General features: G+C 43.6%; 1 pseudogene across 1 annotated transcript in view; it reads right to left on the minus strand.

Moving 5' to 3' along the window:
- Positions 1-7212: 7212 nt before the first annotated feature.
- Positions 7213-9244, minus strand: part of LOC105534228 — a 43341-nt pseudogene continuing 41309 nt past the window's right edge. The window contains exon 4 of the transcript XR_001005235.1: positions 7213-7740. The product of XR_001005235.1 is annotated as a 40S ribosomal protein S11-like (transcript). The remainder of the gene's footprint in view (positions 7741-9244) is intronic.

Here is a 9244-nt window from a genome sequence, read left to right on the forward strand (position 1 = left end):
CTCCCTGGCGCTCGCCGGAAGGCGTGGTCGCCGGGGCTTGAGGTGCATGCCGGGATGAGGCGTCCGGCACGGGAGTCCCTACCTAGCTCTTGAATCCCCGGCTGGGTCTGTCTGGTGTCAGAGCTCAAGCGTCAGGTTCGCCCCGTGCGTTCCACAAAGACTTCTAGTAGTTAAGAGTACGGATTCACGAATCAAGATGACGTGATTCTAACCACGTGTGAGTCAGTTTAATTGCTTGTCTACGGCCCCAAGTGTCCCGAGTCCAGCAGTGTAAAGATCTGCTGGTGAGTGCTGACAGTTTTTCAAAATTTATGTATTTATTTATTTAGTTATTCTTTGAGATGGATTCTCGCTCTGTCGCCCAGGTTGGGGTGCAATGGCGAGATCTTGGCTCACTGCATCCTCCGCCTCCGGGGTTCAAGCAGTTCTCCTGCATCAGCCTCCTGAGTAGCTGGGATGACAAGGTGCGCTCCACCACGCCCGGCTAATTTTTGTATTTTTCTTAGAGACGGGGTTTCACCATGTTGGTCACGCTGGTCTCGAACTCCTGACATCAAGTGATCGCCTGCCTTGGCCTCCCAAAGTACTGGGATTACAGGGGTGAGCCACCGTGTCCGGCCCAAAATTTATCTTAAACAGACTAAAATTTTGTCCATCAAAAGAAGGAGAGCATTCTTAGGAAGCCCTACTCACGGGTTCTTTCGATGCCACTAAATGTCACTTCATTTATTTGGTCACAGATTTATTAATGTATTAATGCAATATAGAGGCAGCGTAGGCTTAGGCTGCCTCGACTTGACTGCCAGGCCGCCTCCTTACTAGTTGACCACAGGCACTTTAGTCTATCCATGCTTCAGTTTACTAGTATGTAAAATGGGGATTGTAATAGTACCGACCTCAAAGGGTTTCTGTGAGGTTTGAGTTAATACATGTGTTTGACACACAATGTGCTCAATATTTACATTTCATTGTTGATTATTCAATATGTACGAAATACAGACTAGGTTGCTGCCCCAGACTACAAACAAAATTTGGAGAGGGAGGGATGGTAAGAGCATAGAATAAAACTAATGTAACAGTTTCACGGCTACGTTTATATAGCTGGACAAGACACTACACCAGGCATTTCCTATATAAAATACCTTGAATCACTCTTGCATCATGTTTCTAATTTATGTGTTTAAAATGTCAGGCTAGTGGCTACAAGATGTAGCTAAAGGAGAACTGGGTTTTGATTTTTTTTTTTTTTTTTTTTTAAGAAAGGGTCTCGCTCTCAGTGGTCATAGCTCACTGCAGCCTTGACCTCCCAGTCTCAAGCAATCCTCCTGCCTCAGCTGCCCAAGGAGCTGGGACTACAGGTGCACACCACCATACCTGGCTAGTTTTGTTTTTGTAGAGATGGGGACTTGCTGTGTTGCCCAGGCTGATCTCTAACTCCGAGGCTCAAATGAACCTCCCACCTCAGCCTCCCAAAGTGTTGGAATTATGGGTGTGAGTCCCTGTGTCAGGCCTTAATTTTCTTCACACGGCTTTCAGTTGGCTTCGTAATGAAATAGGTTCTTTGTTGTTGTTCTGTCATACAAATTTTCTTTTGATTGTAATCCTTGCATGCAGTATGTTTCTACTATTCAAATTATTAATGCTAGGTATCTCTTGTTCTACTTCTGAGAAAACCAAAGTCATGGTATTCTCAAGACGAGAGATAATTCAACAAAGCCTGTGAATCTCCTTCATTTGGAATCTCTCTGGGTCCAATCTGTTTTCCACTGCTAGGTTGCTGCTGCTAAAGCTATATCATATGAAACCACCCTCCCTAAAAGCTCAGGGACCATCTCCAAATAGGAGGGCGAGTGCGACTGTAAGAGCTGGATTGATGGGTGGAATCTGGAAGCTAAAGTAACTCCATCTTTGGTACTAATCTGCCATGTTGGCTTCTGATTAACCCCTGTTCCCGGAAGTCCTCTTAAGATTTCAAGTTGTGTGAGAGCACATACTGTAAATCCTGCCTTTAGGTCAAAACAACCTTGATGTTATTGTGCTTCTGTTGTCTACACATCCTGATGTGGTTTGGCTGTGTCTCCACCCAAATCTCATCTTGAATTGTAATTCCCATAATCCCCTTAGGTTGTGGGAGGGATCAGGTGGAGATAATTGAATCATGGGGGTGGTTTCCCCCATCCTGGTCTTGTGATAGTGAATTTTCATGAGATCTGATGGTTTTATAGGGGACTTCCCCCTTTGCTGGGCACTCATTCTTCTCTCTCCTGCCGCCATGTGAAGAAGGACATGTTTGCTTCCCCTTCTGCTATGATTGTAAGTTTCCTGAGGCATCCTCAGCCCTGAGGTACTGTGAGTCAATTAAATCTCTTTCATTTATAAATTACCCAGTCCCAGGCAGTCCTTTATAGCAGTGTGAGAACAGACTAATACACATCCCTTCTGAATTACATATACCCTTTCCATATGGGGGTTAATGGCGAGGGGATCCACCATCTTGTTTCAGTGTTGCTAGAGACACAGACATGGCTTCTATTCACAAGTTGCTATTAAATGTTACTTTCTAAGAAAAAAATTCTCAGGCTAGGATTTCTGCCCTACCTATTTCAGTGTATCTTCCGAGTCTAGCACAGTGCCAGCCTGCTAGTTACAACTCAATAACTGAATCATTGCATGAATTCTTATATTAGCTGTGATGGTCAACTATCGAGTATGAAGGCTCAATACTAATCTTGGGCTGAGTGCCTCTGCAGTCTGTATGTTCAGCATATCCCAGGCCTCATCCTAAAGAATATGGCAATTCAATCTATTGTATTATAGCTGTCTTTACTTGCTGTTTTGTTTGTAATTCATTTTGTAGTTACTTCTTATGTTGAATGTCATACAAAGCCTATCTTCAGTTTATCTACTAACATTAGCTCTTCCACATATGGTAGTTGAAATACCTAGAACTGTAGAAATCTCTTTCAATTTTGTAAACACATATTATTTCAGAACAAATAAAGAGGCCGGGCGCGGTGGCTCATGCCTGTAATCCCGGCACTTTCTGAGGCAGGTGAATCACAAGGTCAAGAGATTGAGACCAGCCTGGCCAACATAGTAAAACCATGTCTCTACTAAAAATACAAAAAAAATTAGCCGGGCATGGTGGCATGGTGGCGCATGCCTGTAGTCCCAGTTACTTGGGAAGCTGAGGCAGGATAATTGCTTGAACCTGGGAGGTTGCAGTGAGCTGAAATCGCGCCACTGCACTCCAACTTGGGCAACAGAGTGAGACTCTGTCTCAAAAAAAAAAAAAAAAAAAAAAAAAGCTGGGTGCTGTGATGCACACCTGTAATCCCAGCACTTTGGGAGGCTGAGATGGGCAGTTCAGGAGGTCAGGAGTTCAAGACCAGCTTGGCCAACATAGTGAAACCTTGCCTCTACTAAAAATACAAAAATTAGCTGGGCATGGTGGCACATGCCTGTAGTCCCAGCTACTCGAGAGGCTGAGGCAGGAGAATTGCTTGAACCAGGAGGTGGAGGTTGCAGTGGGCTGAGATCGCACCACTGTACTCCAGCTTAGGCAACAGAGTGAGACTTTATCTCAACAACAACAACAACAACTACAACAACAAAAAGAACAAATGAAGAAGCACTTGGTGGAATCCAACCGAAGAGGACCTGAGAGAGGTATTACATTTGACCATTCCATATTCTGCCTCCTCCATCCATGAAGGGATGGGCAGTTTCTCATCTCAGATGAAAATGCTACTCATCAACGTGTTGACAAATAACACTATCATTTTGTAACTGCCCAAAAGGCTCCTTTTGTCACCGCCCAACAGGTTTCCTGCTGCCTAGACAGAGCCAATTTATCAAGACAGGGGAATCTCAATAGAGAAAGAGTAATTCACATAGAGCTCTCCGTATGGGAGACTGAGTTTTATTATTATTCAAATCAGTCTCCCTGAGCATCCAGGGATCAGAGTGTTGAAGGATGATTTGATGGGTGCGGGAAGGTCAGTAAATCAAGAGTGCTGATTGGTTAGATCAGAGATGAAATCCTATTATTTGAACTTTGAGTTGAAGCTGTCCTCCTGCACAAAGTCAGTTCCTGGGTGGCAGCCACAAGATCAGATGACCCAGTTTATTGATCTGGGTGGTGCCAGCTGATCTATCAAGTACAGGGTCTGCAAAATATCTCAAGCACTGATCCTAGGTTTTACAATAGCGATGTTATCCCCAGGAACAATTTGGGGAGGATCAGAATCTTGTAGCCTCCAGCCCCATGACTCCTAAACAATAATTTCTAATCTTATGGCTAATTTGTTAGTCCTACAAAGGTAGTCTAGTCCTCAGGTAAGAAGGGTGTTTTGGGAAGAGGCTATTATTGTCTTTGTTTTAAACTCTAAGTTCCTCCCAAAGTTAGTTCAGCCTATGCCCAGGAATGAACAAGGACAGCTTGGAGTTTAGAAGCAAAATGGAGTTGGTTAGATCAGATCTCTTTCACTGTCTTGGTTATAATTTTGGAATGGTAGTTTCAATTTTAACATAAAGCATGTATACTTGCATATGACAATACTTTTATGTATTAATTGCCAACATTTTTGAGCATGTGTACCAAACCCAGTTTTTGTTTGTTTGTTTGTTTGTTTGTTTCAGAGTTTTGCTCTTGTTGCCCAGGCTGGAGTGCAATGGCACGATCTCGGCTCATTGCAACCTCTGCCTCCCAGGTTCCAGCAATTCTCCTGCCTCAACCTCTCAAGTAGCTGGGACTACAGGGGTGTGCCACCACGCCTGGCCAATTTTGTATTTTTAGTAAAGACGGGCTTTCTCTATGTTGGTCAGGCTGATCTCGAACTCCTGACCTCAAGTGATCCGCCAGCCTTGGCCTCCTAAAGTGCTAGGATTACAGGCATGAGCCACCGTACCTAGTCATAAAACACAGTTTTAAGTGTTTATACATCAATCCTCACAACAACTCTATGGAGGCATACTATTATTATCCCCATTTTATAGACAAGGAAACTGGATTGCATAGAAGTTAAGTAGCTGAATGGGATTCATTTGTAGTCATTGAAATACAAAGAAAAAAATTTAAAAAAAAGACCTGGGATTGAAACATACATAGTCTGACTCTAGAGTGTGTGCCACTAACCTGTCTCTCAGATGAAGGTCCATTAGGATTGATGACAGTGTAGAACTATAGTACTAAGTCTGTTCTTCCTATAAATATGCTCAGAAGGCCCTTTCTTCCAATGACAAAACCTTATTTGTACCTGTCCCATGTCTCCCTTTTCTTTCAATTGCTGAAGTACTTGAAAGAATGATGATAGATAATATTTGTATGTGTTGTTCCAGTATGGCTTTCACCGTGCCTCCATGTATCTTCTAATTTGTTCATCTCACATTGTAGGGATGGAGCAGGTATCATCATCGCCATTTTAAATTTACAGATGAGGAAACTAAGGTAGATCTATTTTAAGGAATGTATCCCAAGTTACATAACTGGTAAATGGTAGACTAGAACCTTGGACTCTTGATTCAAGATTTCTTGCCTCCAGTACACCACATTTGTTTCCTGTACGTACTCTTCCTTTCCTTCCCTTTTTGTAATCTGGTTTTTCACTCCCAAGTCACTCAACTAAAACTCCTACAAATTTTCCAGTTGTGGGACTATTTTTATTCATTTATTCTTTTCTTTCAACTTCTCTGTTGACTATTTCCTTCCTCTTCAGAATTCTCTTCTCTTTTGACTTCTGACTCTATATTATTCTTAAACTCCTTTTACTTTTTTGACCATTCCTCTTTGTCTTCCTCACCATATCCTTTTGCTTCCTTAGCATGTTTTCTTTCCCAGGCCTTTGGTCTTAGCCATCCGGTTTTCTTTTGCCTGCACTTGCTCCCTTAGTAATTATCTGTTTCTGCAGTTTCAACACTCAATTCCATGAAGATGATCTCCAGTTCTGTACTTCTGGTCCTAATATTCTGTACTGCCAACTTGCATTCGCAGATACCTGCATGTCTCACCAGCACCTCAACTCTAACATGCCTGCAATGGATTAAATGTTTGTGTCTCCCCAAAATTTATATGTTGAAACCCTAACTCCCTGTATGGTATCTGGAGGGGAGGCCTTTGAGAAGTAATCAGGTCATGAGAGTGGAGCCCTCATGAATAGGATTAGTCCCCTTGTAAGAGGAGCTAGAGAGCTCGCTCTCCACCATGTGAGGATACAAGGAGAAGACAGCCAGCCATCTTCAAACCAGAAATTAGGCCCTCACAAGACACTGGATCTGCCAGCACCTTGATTGTGGGCTTCCAGACATTTCTTTTCTATAAGTTTTTGGATTTAAAAAAATTCTCAGCTGGGCGTGGTGGCTCATGCCTGTAATCCCAGCACTTTGGGAGGTTGAGGCAGGTGGATCACGAGGTCAGGAGTTCAAGACCAGCCTGGCCAAGATGGTGAAACCCCATCACTACTAAAAATACAAAAATTAGCTGCACGTGGTGGCAGGTGCCTGTAATCCTAGCTAACTCGGGAGGCTGAGACAGAGAATTGCTGGAACCCAAGAGGCAGAGGTTGCAGAGAGCCGAGATCACACCACTGCACTCCAGTCTGAGTGATAGAGGGAGATTCTGTCTCCAAAAAAAAAAGGAAAAAATTCTGTACAGTAATCATATACTACTTTGATAATCAGACAGGGTCTTGCTTTGTCACCCAGGGTGGAGTGCAGTGGTTCAATCTCTGCTCATTGCAACGTCTGCCTCCTGGGTTCAAGCAATCCTCCCTCCTCAGCCTCTGGAATAGCTGGGACTACAGGTGGGTACCACCATGCCCAGCTAACTTTTTTGTATTTTTAGTAAAGATGGGGTCTCACTATGTTGCCCAGGCTGGTCTTGAACTCGTGAGCTCAAGCTATCCACCTGCCTCGGCCTCCCAAAGTGTTGGGATCACAGGTGTTAGCCACTACAACTGGCCAAAAAATTTAAAAACTGCCTATAATAAAAGGAAAAAAAGAAATTGTTTCATTCACTCTTTGACCATTTATCGAATGTTACCTCCCTCATGAGGTCTTTCCAGATTTCCTCAGCCAGGATTGTGCTTGATCATATCTTTGACACAGCTTGCTTGTTTTTTGTTTTTGTTTTTGAAATCTCTAATTGCATTAATATGTTTTAATATGTTTTTGTTGTGTATTAAGTTTGTGTGGTTATCTTACCTATTAGTCATATTTTCTGTGTATGAATGAAAAAATAACTTTATTTCATTTCAGGGAGCGGGTAGACATTCAGCCTCAGAACTTATGGAATTGCTTCTTGATGTCTGTGGCCTTGGTGACTTTGAGCACGTTGAAGTTCACTGTCTTGCTCAGGGAGCGGCACTTATCCAGCATGACAATGTCGCTGATCTGGACATCCCGAAGCAGGGGAACAGGTGCCTGGACATGTTCTTGTGGTACTTCTCGAAGCAATTGTACTTGCGGATGTAGTAGAGATAGTCTCTGTGGATGACAGTGGTCCTCTGCATCTTCATCTTGGTCACCATGCCAGACAGGATCTGCCCTCAGTGGGGATGTTACCAGTGAACAGGCATTCCTTGTCAGTGTAGATGCCCTCAATAGTCTCTTTGGACCTCCTGAAGCCTAGCTTGCCAGTTTCCTTTAGCAGGATCCTCTTCTTGCTTTGAACAATGGTCAGCTGCTTGTGATAGGCATGCTCAGTCTCAATGTCCACCATCTTCTTGGCTGCCTGAGAAAAAACTAGACAATTATTATTATTATTATTATTTTGAGGTAGAGTTTTGCTCTGTCACCAGGCCGGAGTACAGTGGTAGTGGTGCGATCTTGGCTCACTGCAACCTCTGCCTTCCGGTTCAAGCAGATCTCCTGCCTGGGCCTCCTGAGTAGCAGGGACTACAGTTGCGTGCCACCACGCCCAGCTAATTTTTGTATTTTTAGTAGAGACGGAGTTTCACCATGTTGGCCAGGATGGTCTCGATCTCTTGACCTCGTGATCCACCTGCCTTGGCCTCCCAAGGTATTAAGATTACAGGCATGAGCCACCACTCCCGGCCAAAACTAGACAATTTTTAAAGATTGAAAGTAAGTGTTATCTTGATTCTGTTTATGGGTAATAAATATTTCTTAGTAAATATCTGTGAAATGTATTGAGTTGAACCAAAAAGAACATAATTATGAGCTGATAGCCACTGAGTTCTGTGTCAAATTCTCTTTGTGTGTTTCATCTCAATGTTCTTTAAACTGAACGCCATTGTCACCAAAAGCTTATGTATAATGGGCTTCTTGGCAGAGAAAGAAGTTGGAAAACAGGTCAGGAATGCTGCCTTTATTGGTCCTACTCCAACCATTAATTCCTCTTACAGGAAGTACATGTGCAGCAGGAAGCCTGAGAGGCAGAATAGAGCATTGGAGTATTATTCAGTGAAAGAAAACATGAATCCAGATCATTTGTCTGGTTTTTATAACAATGACGTCTTTCCTTTGTATGTCATCTGATTACTAATAGTAGATATTTAAATGATCAGCATCCACTAATAATAAGTACAGGGCTGGGCGCGGTGGCTCACGCCTGTAATCCCAGCACTTTGGGAAGCGAAAGCAGGTGGATCACCTGAGGTAGGGAGTTCGAGAACAGACTGGCCAACATGGAGAAGCCCCATCTCTACTAAAAATACAAAAACTAGCCAGGTGTGGTGGTGCATGCCTGTAATCCCAGCTACTTGTGCGGCTGAGGCAGGAGAATCGCTTGAACTGGGGAGGCGGAGGTTGCAGTGAGCCAGAGGTTGCAGTGAGCCAAGATCGTGCCATTGCACTCCAGCCTGGGCAACAAGAGTGAAATTCTGTCTTGAAAAAAAAAAAACTAAGTTGAAGCACTAAGAGATTCCTAAATGAGACACCTTTAAAAAGTTAGGTTCTAGGCCGGGCGTGATGGCTCATGCCTGTAATCCCAGCACTTTGGGAGGCCGAGGTGGGTGGATCACGAGGTCAGGAGTTCAAGACCTGCATGGCCAACATTGTGAAACCCCATCTCTACTAAAAATACAAAAGTTCGCCGGGTGTGGTGGTGGGTGCCTGTAATCCCAGCTACTGTGGAGGCTGAGGCAGGAGAATTGCTTGAACCTGGGAGGTGGAGGTTGCAGTGAGCCGAGATTGTGCCACTGCACTTCAGCCTGGGTGATAGAGCGAAACTCCTTCTCAAGAAAAAAAAAAAAAAAAAAAAAGGTCAGGTTCTATTTATATGCCA

The sequence above is a fragment of the Mandrillus leucophaeus genome, unplaced genomic scaffold (assembly GCF_000951045.1).
Source record: "Mandrillus leucophaeus isolate KB7577 unplaced genomic scaffold, Mleu.le_1.0 Scaffold132, whole genome shotgun sequence".
Lineage (NCBI taxonomy): Eukaryota > Metazoa > Chordata > Mammalia > Primates > Cercopithecidae > Mandrillus > Mandrillus leucophaeus.